The following is a 15818-nucleotide window of genomic DNA, read 5'->3' as shown; positions in this document are numbered from 1 at the left end:
ATACATCTTGGTCCCCTTCCTTCCTAACTTGGTGATCTTGAAAGTAATCACTTCACCTCTCCAAGCCATCATTTGCTCATTTGAAAAATGGTGGTGATTATGATGACATAATAAAACTAACCTCCCAGAGTTTTTATATGAACATTAAATGAAATAATGCATTCAAGATTAACAGCACAGTGCCCTGCATACAGTGAGAGCTCAATACCTGTTGATTTCTTTCTTCCAAGGGGCCATGCCATAGTCTTGGCCCACCCAGAGATTAGAGAATGTGTGGTTTGCCTCACAGGGAACTTCTCAGAAAGACCTATAATTAAATAGAGGCTAATAGGTCCTGGAATTCCAAATCACAATCCATCTTCTTGAACCTCTGGCCTACGGGCCAGTCCGGGCAGGGGCAGTGCCAGGGCAGGCAGCCCTGATACAGGCTAAGTTCAGCAGTGCAGTTTGCTCTGCTTGCCAGAGCTTGCATGTTTACATACATCCCATAATTACCATCTGCACAGCCAGCGGCATTTGTTGCAAATGGGCCGTTTCCATCTGTTGAAGCAATTTCCTCAGAGGAATTTGCATTGATCACTTTTTTATGCAAAGCTTTTGTATAGATCATTTTTCCCCCCAATGGTTTTTAATAGGCCTAAATATTTGAGGGCCAGGGAGGGGCTTCAGAAGGAAGGAGGTTGCAGACTAGGCAAAGCCGTGGTGCAGGGGAGAAGCTGGGGGAGGCTGCTCTTGCATGAAACTCTACCTGTATTCCTCATCCAGAGACCCAACTCAACCACCGTTAAGGACCCCAGGCTGGGCAATGCCATTTCAAATATTTATTGTTTGCCTTTATACTTGAGCTGGTAGCTCGTGGTTAATGGAGAGGCCTCAGAATGAGGGAAAATGGGGCGTGGTAATTAAGCAGGCAACTGGTGACTCCGGCTCAGAGCTTTGTACCTGAGAGGACCAGATGGACGATTTTGCATATTTTTGACAGCTGTAATGAACAGGGCAGCTCCGTATTGATTAAATGTCTGGGAAATTAGCACAACCCTCTGGAGCTTCATTATTTACTATTTCTGCTCAAATTCTCGGCAAAGTTTACACAAGCGGAAGTCTGCAGTAAGAGAAGGGGGAAAGAGGAGACAGTTGAATGAGATGATAAATGCTTTATAGGGTCCCAGCCCAACAGATGCAGAACAGAGAGGTGAATGTGGTTTTGACATTGAACTCCTGAAGGCTAAGATCTTGGTGGATTTATTTCTGCATTTCCAGTGTCCAGCAAAGTATCTGCCACATAGCGGGCTCTCAGGAAATGACTCACTCTGGACAGAGTACTTAGCTAGAAATCAAAATCTGGGTTCTGGACCTGTGCAGAGATTTCGTCTTCAGGAAGAAAACGACAGACTCCAGTCTGTCCCACATTTATAGTAGATGAAATCATGCCCTTGAAGATAAAACCTGAAACCTTTTGCAAACAAAAAGTTCATATGTAAGTAACAGCTACCTGGGCAGTCCCCCAGCCCCACATCGATTCTTCTCTGAGCACTGTCACATTCCTCATGACAATGAGCCACCAAGAGATGCTGCAAAAGTAAAAAGAAGAAAGTCCCCCAAACATGACTCAGCAAAGTGCAGGTGGAGTTTGTCAAAGTGTGGTCTGCAAAACACCTGCATCAGGATCACCTGGGGATCTTACTCACTAAGAATCAATGGGCTGGAAGAGCTCCCAAGGGATTTTGATGGGCTCAATTTTGGGGGTAACGATGGGCTCTAAATCGTGGGTTCCAATCCTAATCCTGCCTCTTATCAGTCATGTGACCTTGCATAACATGGCACGATGTTCTTTGAGTCTGAGTCTCTTTGCTAATCCATAGCTGGATAACGTGATTCCCCTCTTTTTATTTTTTTATTGCATTTTAGGTTTTGGGGTACATGTGCAGATCATGCAAGATAGTTGCATAGGTACATACATGGCAGTGTGTTTTGCTGCCCTCTTCCCCTTCACCCACATTTGGCATTTCTCCCCAGGCTACCCCTCCCCGTTCCCCTCCCGCTGTCCCTCCCCTATTCCCCCCAGTAGACCCCAGTGTGTAGTACTCCCTTCCCTGTGTCCATGTGTTCTCTTTTTCATCACCCCGCTATGAGCGAGAATATGCAGTATTTCATTTTCTGTTCTTGTGTCAGTTTGCTGAGAATGATGTTCTCCAAATTCATCCATGTCCCTACAAAGGACACAAACTCATCCTTTTTTATTGCTGCATAATATTCCATGGTGTATATGTGCCACATTTTCCCAATCCAGTCTATCGTGGATGGGCATTTGGGTTGGTTCCAGGTCTTTGCTATTGTAAACAGTGCTGCAATGAACATTCGTGTGCATGTGTCCTTATAGTAGAACGATTTATAGTCCTTTGGATATATACCCAGTAATGGGATTGCTGGGTCAAATGGAATTTCTATTTCTAAGACCTTGAGGAATTGCCACACTGTCTTCCACGATGGTTGAACTAATTTACACTCCCACCAACAGTGTAAAAGTGTTCCTATTCCTCCACATCCTTTCCAGCATCTGTTGTCTCCAGATTTTTTAATGATCGCCATTCTAACTGGCCTGAGATGGTATCTCAGTGTGGTTTTGATTTGCATTTCTCTAATGACCAGTGATGATGAGCATTTTTTCATATGTTTGTTGGCCTCATGTATGTCTTCTTCTGTAAAGTGTCTGTTCATATCCTTTGCCCACTTTTGAATGGGCTTGTTTGTTTTTTTCCTGTAAATTTGTTTGAGTTCTTTGTAAATTCTGGATATCAGCCCTTTGTCAGATGGGTACACTGCAAAAATTTTTTCCCATTCTGTTGGTTGCTGATTCACACTAGAGACTGTTTCTTTTGTCGTGCAGAAGCTGTGGAGTTTGATTAGGTCCCATTTGTCTATTTTGGCTTTTGTTGCCAACGCTTTTGGTGTTTTGGTCATGAAGTCCTTGCCTACTCCTATGTCCTGGATGGTTTTGCCTAGATTTTCTTCTGGGGTTTTTATGGTGCCAGATCTTATGTTTAAGTCTTTAATCCATCTGGAGTTAATTTTAGTGTAAGGTGTCAGGAAGGGGTCCAGTTTCTGCTTTCTGCATATGGTTAGCCAGTTATCCCAACACCATTTATTAAACAGGGAGTCCTTTCCCCATTGCTTGTTTTTGTCAGGTTTATCAAATATTGTATGGTTGTAGATATGCTTTATTGCCTCCGATGCCTCTGTTCTGTTCCATTGGTCTATATCTCTGTTTTGGTACCAGTACCATGCGGTTTTGATTACTGTAGCCTTGTAGTATAGTTTGAAGTCCGGTAGTGTGATGCCTCCTGCTGTGTTCTTTTTGCTTAGAATTGACTTGGCTATGCGGGCTCTCTTTTGGTTCCATATGAAGACCTAACCTACGTTTGATAGGTGTACCAGAATGTGCTGAAGAGATTCCCCTCTTGAAAGCTCGCAGTGGGATTCAATGATATAATATATGGAAATAACAATATCTGCTATACAGTAGGTATTCAGTAAATGCCGTTTAGCATTATTGCTACTGGAGAGAGTATTTTAGGAGTTGTTTTACAAGGTCATATTTGCCCAGGTTAAAGGCATTGAGGCTGTCCCCTCGGCCCCTGACTCATGACCTCACCATTCAGTAAGCCATGTTCTCTTCCTTCCACTGGTGTCAGATCTCCTATGCATGACCTTGCACTAGGAAAAAACTCCTGAAAACCTTGAATGTGCCTAGACCCTTTTCTTTAAGACTTTTAGTGATGTCTCCTACTCCTGATACCACTGATCTGACCACCCCTCACCCGACACCTATTGGTTCCAGTCCTTAGCAAGTACATTTTTTTGCAAAAGAATTTCAATGTGTTCATCAGGAGAAGACAGAGAAAAGGCCCTGGGTAAGAGGCTAGGCATTAGCCAGATACACAGACTGGTGTAAAGGAGCTTTTCAGCAACACTGTTTGATCATATTCACAGAAGTCAATCAGGTCTTAACTAGCCTAGTAAGGCTTCAGTAAATGTTGCAAGAATGGAAGATGAATGGACAAATTTGATAAATGACAGATATATTGATGTTGATGAGGAAGAAGAGAAGGATAGTGATGGCTCCATTTTGCCACAGGATTCACCAAGATTTTCTCATTCATATTACTGTTACCTGGAGACATTTGTATTTGAGAGCCTGATTTATTAGCTGGATGAAGTAATGGATGGATGGATGGATGGATGGATGGATGGATGGATGGATGGATGGATGGATGGATTAATGGGTGGGTGGATAGATGGGTGAGTGGATAGATGGGTGAATGGATGGACAGATGGATGGAGAGATGAGGATGAATGAACAGAAAGAAGTACAACAGGGAAGAAGGGAAGAAGAAAGGAAAGAAAATGAGACGTAAAGGGAAGAAAAAGAAAGAATGAAAAAGAGAAAGGAAAGAAAAATGGGGAGAGGAGAGAGACCATAAATTCTATTGTGCTGTAAACACTCATCAAGCAAGACTAAGAGAAAATGAAGTAAATTCGTCCAATGCATCATGGAATATTACTGTACTTCATTTACTTTCCCTCCAATTAGGTAAAAAGCCTATTCTATTAACAGCTACCCTTGCAGATCCAGACAAAATTAACTCCTGGTGCCTCGTCCCGGCAGCAGGGCAATTGATTCTTCCCCATAATCCGTTTATTTCATTAGCAATACATTTATTTGGTACATGCGTTTTGCCACGCTGCAGCAATGAAATGTCCCTGCAAGGTGTGGGGCATGGGGGAGCACTTGGAATATTAACCAAATCGCTATTACCGCCATGGCAGTGCTTAAAGATCATATGTAAATCAAATGTCAGGGGGGAAGACTGTAGCAAGGGCTGTCAGGAAACAATTTACCAGTGGTTAAAGGCACAGCTCATGGCTGGGTGAATTGTGAACTTTGCAAATGGAAAACCAAGCTGGCTTTCACTGTGGGAGCTGATGAGACCTGAAGGAAGAAGAGTGGAGAGGCTGGGAACATATTGGATATTCTGTACCCTACAAACATAAAAACAAACAACAAAAATCTCGTTCGCTTTAAAATATTCGCAGCCAGTTGCTATGGTGAGTTACCATTGAAAGTGGATCTTGCTTGTTGAGGAATTTCACCACCATTTCTGTCCTGTTTATCTAGAAGGAGGATTTCATTATGTGGGAAAAGCTCGTTGGCAAAAGGTAGTGTGGCTCTTTCTTCCCAGGCTTCTAGAAATTGTTCCAGAAATGGTTTCCATGTTGGAAAAAAAAAGCACATATTGTTATTGTTATGATTGTAATATCTTATGTCCCCAACATGTGTGAGACCTGCAATTCTATTCTTGGGAATGTATCTTGTGTGTGTGTGTGTGTGTGTGTGTGTGTACCACACATGTGTGTAATACCAGGATACTTTGCAATCAGGGTTCAGACATTGTTCTCAGTATTTCAAGCAGGAAGGGATTTAATACATGGAGTTAGAAGTTTCCTTACTTGTTGAAAAGACAGGGAGAGTAAAGCTCAGAAAAGCTTCCAGGAAATCCAGAAGCGCAGGAATCACAGGGAATATTCATGGGTACTGTTGACTGCAGGCATCCAGGAAGTAGATGACTCCCTGGAGTCAATAGAAGTCACCTGCAGAACCCGCGCTTTCCCTCTGCTGGTACCGCACACCTGCTTGCAGCTACCTCTGAGCTAGTACGGCTTCTCCACCTTTCAAATCGCATGCAAGGGCCCCTTCGTCCAGGCAGCTCCCCTCTCCATAATTCATTTCACGAAAAGAAAATTGCTTTAGAATATAAATCCTGACTCCAACACCAGAAATGAGACCTTGGCCAAGTCAATTCACCTCTGTGTACCTCAGTTTTCCCACTTCTGAAATGAGCTTAATAGTGCCTTGTCACAACAGAGTCATGGCAGGGACGAAGTAACGTGATGTCTGTAAAATATCTACATACTTGGCACATAGTAGGGACCCAGTGAATGTCAAGTGCTTTTTGTTCTCTTTCTTTTACCCTTTGTGTAACCCTTGGAGGTTCATTGAAAGCCAGTTCTCTCCGTATTGATATTGCCAGGGCACATGGAGCGATTTCCCAGGGTTCCTGGTTCCCCTGGGAAAAGTCCTCCCTTAAAGAAAGCCATTAAGGATTTAATTTCTTATCATCTTGCATTCCAACTAGCCAGAGTGTTATGAATAATATCCTATTAGCCGGAGACATTCAAACAATCACCCGTTAACATGTTCTTACGGCGAAATGATGAAGCGTCCTCCGAAATCACGGTGCTTATCTGCGGCCCACTCAGCGGGCACTCCATCACTCCCACCAACGACACTTCTTGTATTGCTGTCTTGGATTCCAACTAATCACTAAGGGGCGGGCAGCAGGATGGGAGGAGAGCCAGGAGCCTCTTGGACTACAGGCTCCTCCTGCAGCTTGGCCTGCCCTGTGGTGCGCGGTGACGTGCCTGTCCCAGAGGGGATGGAAGCCACTTCTTCAGACATACTGTGAAACAAATCACAAACATAGTGATTTTGTAACAGGAAAACAAGGTCAATAAAACTGTGATTGTAAACCGCATCAAGACAACCACAGACAAGAATGAAGAGGAGTTATGTAGAGGAGTTATTGAAAAAAGGGGGGGAAATGAAACAGCTAAATAGAGGCATCAACTTTCACGAGTGAGAAGCACCTAGAGATTGGCTAACACAGTTTTTAATTCCCCGGCCCAAAATAGCGTCCCCTAGGGGCTTAGTCCAGGGAGATGCCCCATCCAGAGCATTCACCGCCACATAGGTTGGGAAAAAAAGCACTGAATATCTAAGTTCTTCTCGTTGCTTTCCAGGGTACATCTCATTCTAGGGGTCCAACCTACCCGGTGAGAAAGACACCCGTTCACTTCCACCAGCGCAAGGCTTACCTAAACCACTGAACCACCGAATGCTGCTTTTTGTCCCACATTCACCAAAAAAATATTCCTTGGTAGTGATGGGTCTTTCCACCGGTCGTGAACCTAGTTTTTCTTTTTTATTTAGTCTCTCTTGCTTAGTGTGTGTGTGTGTGTGTGTGTGTGTGTGTGTGTGTGTACAGACATATCTTTTAATTTTTATACTGTTCAGAGAGCAAGTGAAAGTGTGAAGCATACTGCTGAAAATGTAGCTCTGTCCTGGGGAAGGAGGAAAACAAGCCAATAGATTTCGTGTTCCTTCTATGTGCGAAGGGTTTCAGAGGCATTATCCTGCTGAACTCTCACAGTAACCCCATGCAGCGCATCCCATTCTTTCCCCTTGCTTACCCCATTGTTTCTCAGTGACAAAAATAAGGCCAGAAAAGCGGCCGGGCGCGGTGGCTCAAGCCTGTAATCCCAGCACTCTGGGAGGCCGAGGGGGGTGAATCACGAGGTCAAGAGATCGAGAGCATCCTGATCAACATGGTGTAACCCCGTCTCTACTAAAAATACAAAAAATTAGCTGGGCATGGTGGTGCATGCCTGTAATCCCAGCTACTCAGGAGGCTGAGGCAGGAGAATTGCCTGAACCCAGGAGGCGGAGGTTGCGGTGAGCTGAGATCGCACCATTGCACTCCAGCCTGGGTCACAAGAGCGAAACTCCGTCTCAAAAAAAAAAAAAAGGGTAGCTAAAGAGTCTGGCCCCAGGCCAGTGAAAGCCCATATGTGGATTCTGAGTCCTGGTCCAGAGCGCCTTTCCCTGTGACACTATGCCCCTTCGTTCTCTGGGATGCCAGGGACCTGTCCCTCGCCCCATCCAAGGACACGATGAATTTGTGTGTATGACTGCAGAGGACTGATTCATGGACCCACTAAGATCCATGAATTACCTATGATTACCTGTGATTCCATACTGCTGAGACTGTGAGCAGAAAATACTGCACAGGAGAAAGCGGGTGAAGAAGGCATCTACCTACTACCACCTTCATACCGTGAAAACACAAAACCCATCAAGACAAGTGAGAAGCAGTCTCCCTGCTCTCAGTCATTTTGAGACTCATTAATCCTCACACTTCACCAGGAAGGCCTTATGATTACTATCCCCTCTTTTAAGATGAGCAAACAGGCTTGCAGAGCTTATGAAACTTGCCAAGAAGTAAAGTCACCTAGAGTTTGGGAGAGAAAAAGGAATTTCTTGGGAAGAAAGATCAAAGCAACAGGGAAAAAGAATCATTTTCGAGCCCTTTCTATGCAGCATTCCAGGCTGGAGTTCTTCACTCAGTTCTAGCTGAAATTACAGCTAAGCAGGTGGCTTGGCTCTCATTTTACAGGTGATACTTCTGAAGTCTGAAGTTTTAAGTAACTCTTCCTAGGTCACGGCTAAGACTGGGATACTCTTTGTTTGTTTGTTTTTGAGATGGAGTCTCACTCTGCCGCCCAGGCTGGAGTTCAGTGGTGCAATGTCAGCTCACTGCAACCTCTGCCTCCCAAGTTCAAGTGATCCTCCTGCCTCAGCCTCCCAAGCAGCTGGGATTACAGATGTGCACCACCATGCCCCATTAATGTTCATATTTTTAGCAGAGATGCAGTTTCGCCATGTTGGCCAGGCTGGTCTGGAACTCTTGGCCTCATGTGATCCACCCATCTCAGCCTCCCAAAGTGGGATTATAGGCATGAGCCACCGCGCCCTAAAATTGGGACACTCTCTTGTTCCCAGCCCGGGCCCATCCTCTTTCCTCTCTCCTTCCCCTACTTCCCTAAGGAATCTCAGTGACTGTTCCTTTTTTGGGGGTTGTTGATAAGGAGGGGACTGATGAGACGTTTGGCAGGCGAGGGAGAGGGACAGCTCCAGGAAGGATGCTCCTATTTAGGGGCCCTTCCATGCTTAAGTGCTTCCCTTCCGTTCTCTCTGACCTTGGGTGGCTGCAGTTGCCTTAAGTGCACAGTAATATACTCTCAGTCACTGTTCAATGCCCAAGGGAATGGTTTAAGGCCTTCCACTGGAGTGAATATTTTTATGCAGGCTATAATTTCTTTTAAGACCTTCACAGCGTTCCTGCAGCCTCCACCATGCCCTCTCCTCCAGAGAGCACACAGCTGAAAGAACAGCCGCTTTCTAATGAGGGGAGCTGCAAGCTTCAGGCAGAGAAGATGGACTGAGCCACTCCAGGGGCTGGGGGCAGGAGCTGATCTCTCCCTGTCTTCTATTTTGCCACCAAATCTGTCATCTGTAATAATAATTGTGACGACATTTATAGAATGCTTACTCTATGCCAGGCTTATTCTAGGAGACCAATGCATATCTCATTTAATCTTCTAAACAACTTTAAGAGGCTGGTAACCCATTTTACAGACGAGTGAACTGGAAAGCAAGTGCTTTTCAGAAACAGGTGCTTCACAGAGAGAGCAAGTGCTGTGTAACTTGCCCACAGTCACGCCACAAGCAAGGGGGAAGCTGGACTAGAAACCTAGGGAGTGTGGGATCTATCTACAGGGCCAACCTACCTCTACCCGGCAGCCAGGGGCATCACTCCAAAGAGCAAACCTAATCACATCACTCATTAGCTCAAAACCCTCCCGCAGCTCCTTATTGTCCTTGGGCCGGAGATCAAATCCTTCCCCACTGTGTCTACAGGCGCTGTGCACTTCTCCATCCCTGTCTTGCACCCCACTCTTCCTGACTCTGAGCATGCCAGCTGCACTGACTTCCTTTGTGTTTCTAGAACTCTTCATCATCTCGATCCTGGCACAGGACAAGGACAAGAATGTTCCTCTGCCTGGAACGCCCTCAGCCACATACCTTCAATCCACCCCCAGCTGGTTAATTCCTTCTCACTCAAACACCACCTCCTCAGGGAAGCCTTCCCTGACTTCCATCCTTGGTCAACACCCCCATAATTTCCCCTTTGTTCCATTTCCACATTTTTACTTTTTCAGTGGTTTATGGGATTATTTGAGTCATATCTGTCTCCCCAACTAGACTGTGAGTTTCAGGAGAGCAGACACAATGACTATCCTGTTCACTGACTGATGGGGTTTGGCTGTGTCTCCACCCAAATCTCACCTTGCATTGTAATAATCTCCATGTGTCAAGGGCAGAGCCAGGGAGAGATAATTGAATTGTGGGGGTGACTTCGCCCATACTGATATTGACTAAATCTCACGAGATCTGATGGTTTTATAAACGGGAGTTCCCCTGCACAAGCTCTCTTGCATCCTCCCATGTAAGATGTGAGTTTGCTTCTCCTTTGCCTTCCACTGTGATTGTGAGGTCTCCTCAGACATGTGGAGGGAACTGTGAGTCAATTAAACCTCTTTCCTTTAAAAATTACCCTGTCTTGGGTATGTCTTTATTAGCAGTGCAAGACTAAGACACCAATATTTTCCCAGTTCCTGGAATCACTGACTTCCCAAAATGCTTGCTGAATGACCAAATAAGTGAATGAATGAATGAATGAATGAATGAGAGAGGAGATGCAGGGAAGGAACAAGGCATCCTGGTTGGCAGACCTGTAGGGCCCAGACCAGGGTAAGATGGGTGGCATGAAAGCTGAGGGGCACCAAAAACCTCAGTAGCCAAAATAAACATTTTCATTCAGTCTTTTAAAAAGTCAAATTTAATGGAAAAAAGTTTATGATAAAGTCTAAACATTCTAAATAAAGTTTTATGAAGAACCATTTTGGAGGCTGAGGCAAAAGGAGAAATCAGTAATACTCATCCTGTAATGGTTTAAAACGTTGACCTTCTGCTCATCAGGAATTTATTTGCATTAACTTTCATTTTTTAAATCATGTTTTATTAACATGTTGTTTATCTTGACTGCTGAACTTTTTGGCACCCCTTAAGTTTTGTGCTCAACACGTGTCTCACTCTGGTCCTGTCTGGTTCCAGCCCTTGCTTTCTCATTGGAGAGCTCCGCAACCTCAAGCCAGTTACGTGACCACGCCGGTTCTCTTGACCCTCACAGATGGCGTGATCAATGTGAGGCAGCCCGCAGCTGGCGCCTTCCTCGCTGAGATGGCAGTCAGAGAGCATCAAGCACGGTGCCACAGGGTCTTTGCACTTGCAATCGCCTCTGCCTAGAACACCACCAAGAACTCATACATAGCAACTGCCCATGAGACAGATATGCATCAGATAATCGTTTCTAGTTCATGGATGAGGAAACTGACACTCCAGGATATCAAGTGTGTTGCTTCGAGTCATGAATTTTGTAAGACACAAGGCTGAGTTTTGAAGGCTAACCCTGGTGCTTTTTCCACTGGCTCTCCAAGTCCACTCCCCAAATCCAAACCCCTGCCCCAGTGAGCAGAGGCAGAATTGGAAAACAGAGTAAGGAAAGGACAGACAGTAAGCAAGGGGCAAACATAGGATTGCGACCCAGGTCTCCAGGGCTCCAGCTGAAGAACTTTCCTCAGCCTCATGGTGCATTTGAAACTTGCTAAGATTTTTTAGGAGACTTTGCAGTGCCAAACCAAGAAGCCGGTAAACGATGTCTCTCCATAATGGGGGCATTGGAGGTATCTTTCAGTCATTGGCACTGGAGGGGGTCCTCCCTCTGCAATGGTCTTACACTTTATGCAGCCCAGAGTTTTTTCTTCTTTGACCTCATGGGGCTACACATGCCCTTCTAGAGGCATGACACAGTGAGGGACAGGTGTTCTCCCCAAAAGATGCTTTTGGGGGAAACTCTTTAAAAAACAACCCTCACCCAATTCACCCACCCCCAAGCACAGTTCACTGTGTTATCATGGGAATACAGCACAAGCTGTGTAGTCGGACAGAGGTAAACTTGAACCCAGCTCCATGGCCTTAGAAAGTCCATTCATCTCTGTGCTGCGCCAGTCATTTGTTAAAAGCATACTGGGATGTCACACGAGTTATAAAAAGCCATACATTCATATATGCACCCACGTATATGTGTTCAGTTTCTATATGAATGGGATCTTACTGTACACCTTTTTCTGCAAAGGGTTTTTTTTTTTTTCACTGATTGCTTCTTGGTCATCTTAATGTGAGTCTTAAGAATGCAGGCTTTAGAGACAGATCATGTGGTCTGAAGCTCGGGTCTGCAACACGCTGGCTGGGCCAATATCCTAACATCCTTCAAAAATTTGCATGTCGTCCTTGCACAGGGACCACCATGCCAATCTTCTCTGGATCATTCCAATTTTAGTGTCCGAGCGTGACAAATGTCCTAATGTCCCAATCCCACCTCTCCTTGGTGTTCACATCTGTTAAATGGGAATATTAATCGTGGGCAGGTGTCTCTGAAAAGATTAAATGATGGACTGCAAGGCTCGGTAGATGCTGACTAATATTATTCCAAAAATTGGCTTCGGTTATTTTCCGCTATTGTACGGGCATTGCGGAGTGTGCATAACCTGTATCCTGTTGACGGACACTCGGGGCTTTTCTGTATGTACTACAGAACTGCATGTCAAATTGGGGGATGCACGTTCCACTTGAAATTGATCACAGCCATTATTGCTCAGAAATTGAGTGGTTATGAAGGCAGAAAATATAAAGGTGGAAGGTTTGTTTTGTCAGTGTAATGTTGATGTTTTACAATGAGAAAGTACTCGTGGAACTGTTTGGGAAAGAGGAAAACATAAAAAGGTAGAGAAAAAAAAAAGAAGGAAGAGTTGGGGGGAAGAAAAAGATGTAGAGGGTGGTAAGTGGAGCGTCAAATGCCAGGACAAGATCTCAAACATATGAGGTCCCCCTCAGAATGGCAGCAGTGACAGTATCATCACCCCTCCTCATAGTCATGATCCTGGACCAGGAACAGTGGCTCACACCTGTAATCCCAACATTTTGGGAGGCAGAGGTGGGTGGATCACCTGACGTCAGGAATTTGAGACCAGTCTGACCAACATGGTGAAACCTGTCTGTACTAAAAACAAAAAATTAGCCAGGCTTGGTGGCAGGCACCTGTAATCCTAGTTACTCAGGAGGCTGAGGCAGGAGAATCTCTTAAACCCAGGAGGCAGAAGTTGCAGCGACCCAAGATCACACCATTGCACTGTGCAATCCAGCCTGGGCAACAAGAGCAAAACCCCGCTTCAAAAAAAATTTCACCAATCCAAGACAGTGAAAAAAATCTTTCAGGCTCACTGTTCTGAGGTGATATGTGTGCATGTCTGTGTGTTTATGTACATGCATGTGTGCACGTGTGCATCTCTGCATGTAATTGTGTGTAATTGCATGTAATTGTGTGTAATTGAATGCAATTGTGTGAGCCTGCGTGTATCTCTATGCATGTCTGTGTATTTGTACATGCATGTTTGAGTGTGTGCATCGTGTGCTTTTCTGCGAAGAGATGCTTTTTTCATTTATTGCTTCTTGGGTATTTTAGGATGGGGCTTACTCTGTGTGTCAGTGTTTGCACGTACTTGTGCATGGGTGCATGTCTTCATGTATGTGTGCACATCTATGGGTGTGTGCATATATGCATGTGTTTCCTCTTTGGTAGACAAGAATCCCAATAAATGAGGTGATGTATAATGGATGCGAAATAATTTTGAAAACTGCCCATTCTATACATATGTAGCTAAGGAGAGATCACATTCATGTCCAGAATGCAAAGCAATCCTGATTGATCCCCATCTCCACCTTCCACTTCCCTTTGCTTCCCTTCAATTCTCTAATTGTCATCTCCAGCCACACAAAGAGCAGTGGATCTGGCAGCATATAACCTCCCCTGACTTAGTCATTTGAGAGAGCCAAGCTTTCGGGTTGATGGAAGATCGCCTCTAATTACCATCTTTAAAATTATGTTTGGGATGAAAATCTCTGCAAAAGGCACTTTGCTCTTTGATAGTTTAGACAGGGGCCCTTGAACTAACTCTCAGATCCATCATTATGAGCATCATTTATTTTCCAGTGAGAGAGGAAAGGCTCTGTATGATGCAAAGAGGTGTCCCCTTTTGCCCCTTCCCAGAATGGCCCTAGACCGCTCAGTTTTTCCCATTAGTGAGGCTTTTTTCAAATAATCCTATTTCTGATGCCCACGAAGACACCAGCAGCCACCTTCATTGGCCTTTATTACCTGAAGCTTTTCCTTCTCCCTTTTTTTTTTTCCGAGACAGAGTCTCTCTCTGTCACCAGGCGCCAGGCTGGAGTGCAGTGGCGCGATCTCAGCTCACTGCATCTTGCCCCCTGGGTTCAAGCAGTTCTCCTGCCTCAGCCTCCGAAGTAGCTGGGACTACAGGCACGCGCCACCATGCCCAGCTAATTTTTTTATTTTAGTAGAGTCGGGGTTTCACCATGTTGGCCAGGATGGTCTCGATCTCCTGACCTTGTAATCCACCCGCCTTGGCCTCCCAAAGTGCTGGGATTACAGGCGTGAGCCACCGTGCCCGGCCCCTCCTTCTCCCTTTTTATTTGTTGAATTCAATTTGTAGACGGGAAGGTCAGCTAACCACCTTTGTTGGTACTGTGTGCAAGCCAAGAGTAGCTAGGCTCTAAGAGAGATCCAAGGGCTGATCAGCATCCTAAAAACATTAGGATTCTCACTCATTGGTGGACAGTAAAAGTTGTGGTTCATCCAATCAAAGGAGCTGCACCAGGCTCTTTTATTAGAATAAATTCTAATGCATTTATTCATGCATTTATTTAACACATGTTTATAAAGCTCCAGCTACATTCCAGGCATTGTGCTAAGCATAGGGGCTCAAGGATGTCAGGGCTTTCTGGATATGATATCTGAGGATTCCAGAGATGTGACTTGTGGGTAGGGGTAATGTTCCCGGTAAAACATAGTCTCAGCACTTGAGATTTGGATCTGTTTGGCAGTACCAAACATTTACACTCACACAGTAGATATACAAGAATAGATGTCAACACTCAGAAACACCCACACTCAGATATCAGGCAGTGCATTATGAGGGCTACCCATGGAGCGTGGCCGCTGTGCACCTGAGGCATTTAGATGCATCGGGACAGGACAGGAAGCCTCCTCCCTACTTCTCCATCACCTCTTCTATTTTGCGGGAGCATTCCATGGCAACGGACTGAGGAGAGTGACCGGAGACCTGGAATCTAGCCTCTGCACCCCAAACTACTCCTTGTGTGATTGTGACCTTGCGTATGGCCTTTCTCTTCTCTGGGCCTTAATTCCCCCACTTTAAATTGATGAAATTGGACCCGATGATGTGTGAGGCACACTTGAGCTTAAAGCACTCCTTGAATCTGATTCTAATAATGTGATTGATAATAAGTAACATGTGTTGAATGTTTACCACATTCTTTTTTTTTTTTTTTTTTTGAGACGGAGTTGTGCTCTTGTTGCCCAGGCTGGAGTGCAGTGGCGCAATCTCCGCTCTCCACAACCTCCGCCTCCCAGGTTCAAGCGATTCTCCTGCCTCAGCCTCCCAGGTAGCTGAGATTACATGCACCCACAACCATGCCTGGCTAATTTTATATTTTTAGTAGAGACAGGGTTTCTCCATGTTGGTCAGGATGGTCTCAAACTCCTAACCCTAGGTGATCTGTCCACCTTGGCCTCCCAGAGTGTTTACCACATTCTGTTTCTTCCTCAATTTAGCCCAACAAAGCAGGTGCTACCTTCCCATTTTACATACAAGAAAACTGAGGCTACAAGCAATTAAGAGGCCTAAGTCCTGCAGCTACTTAGTGTTGGAGTTGGAATATGGACCGGGGCAATCTGGCCCTAGAGTCCGTGCTCTTAATCACCTGTGCTCCTGGCAGCCTGTAAATTCACTGTCCTGGAGTCCTACATCCCTAACCCTTCCTTTCCCCGCCCTGGGATTCCCCATGCCTTCTTCTGGGTCTTTGTTAGTAACATCTCAGGGATCTGGAAGGTTGAGAGAGATGGAAGAGGAGAACTGGGGCC

The 15818-nt window shown here is 45.2% G+C and overlaps 1 non-coding gene across 1 annotated transcript; it reads right to left on the bottom strand.

The window, feature by feature from the left end:
• Positions 1 to 12051: 12051 nt before the first annotated feature.
• LOC118148321 (U6 spliceosomal RNA) lies at positions 12052 to 12159 on the bottom strand. Its single transcript, XR_004735087.2, has one exon. It is a non-coding gene; the product is annotated as a U6 spliceosomal RNA (small nuclear RNA).
• Between the last annotated feature and the right edge of the window lie 3659 nt (positions 12160 to 15818).

This window comes from Callithrix jacchus, chromosome 1 (genome assembly GCF_049354715.1).
Source record: "Callithrix jacchus isolate 240 chromosome 1, calJac240_pri, whole genome shotgun sequence".
In the NCBI taxonomy this organism is placed as follows: domain Eukaryota; kingdom Metazoa; phylum Chordata; class Mammalia; order Primates; family Cebidae; genus Callithrix; species Callithrix jacchus.
The sequence above is the reverse complement of the archived record's forward strand: the minus strand, read 5'-3'. Positions and strand labels throughout refer to the sequence as shown.